Raw genomic sequence first — 493 nt, 5'->3', positions numbered from 1 at the left:
GATTTATGAAAATATGGACAAATGCAATAAGTGTATATGCATATATATATATATATATATATATATATATATATATATATATATATATACACCATAAGCATATATGTCTGTGACCCTTTTTAAAACGACAAAACGCTCCAAGTTTTACTGTGATTTCTGTGTGTAATGTTTGTTTAAATGCTTTTAAATGTCGAATAAGTCGTTTTCTTTTTTGCTTTTATTAACTTCTTTTAAACATTCTCTTTTTCATTAAGTGTCTTATGTAAAAAAATACTAAGACTTTAATGTTGTCTGCACCAAGCATAAGTTACCATAAGCATTTATAAAAACTTGGGTAACCTCCTAGCCCCTGATTACATAAATAACATATTAAACACTGATTTTTGTACATATCTTATAAAAGACGTGCAATAAGCTTATATATATATATATATATATTATTCCCATACTCCTATATAAAATCCACGCCCCCTCATTATATATTCATATTTTC

Source organism: Acipenser ruthenus, chromosome 52 (assembly GCF_902713425.1).
Source record: "Acipenser ruthenus chromosome 52, fAciRut3.2 maternal haplotype, whole genome shotgun sequence".
Classification (NCBI taxonomy): domain Eukaryota; kingdom Metazoa; phylum Chordata; class Actinopteri; order Acipenseriformes; family Acipenseridae; genus Acipenser; species Acipenser ruthenus.
This window is presented reverse-complemented; position numbering follows the sequence as displayed.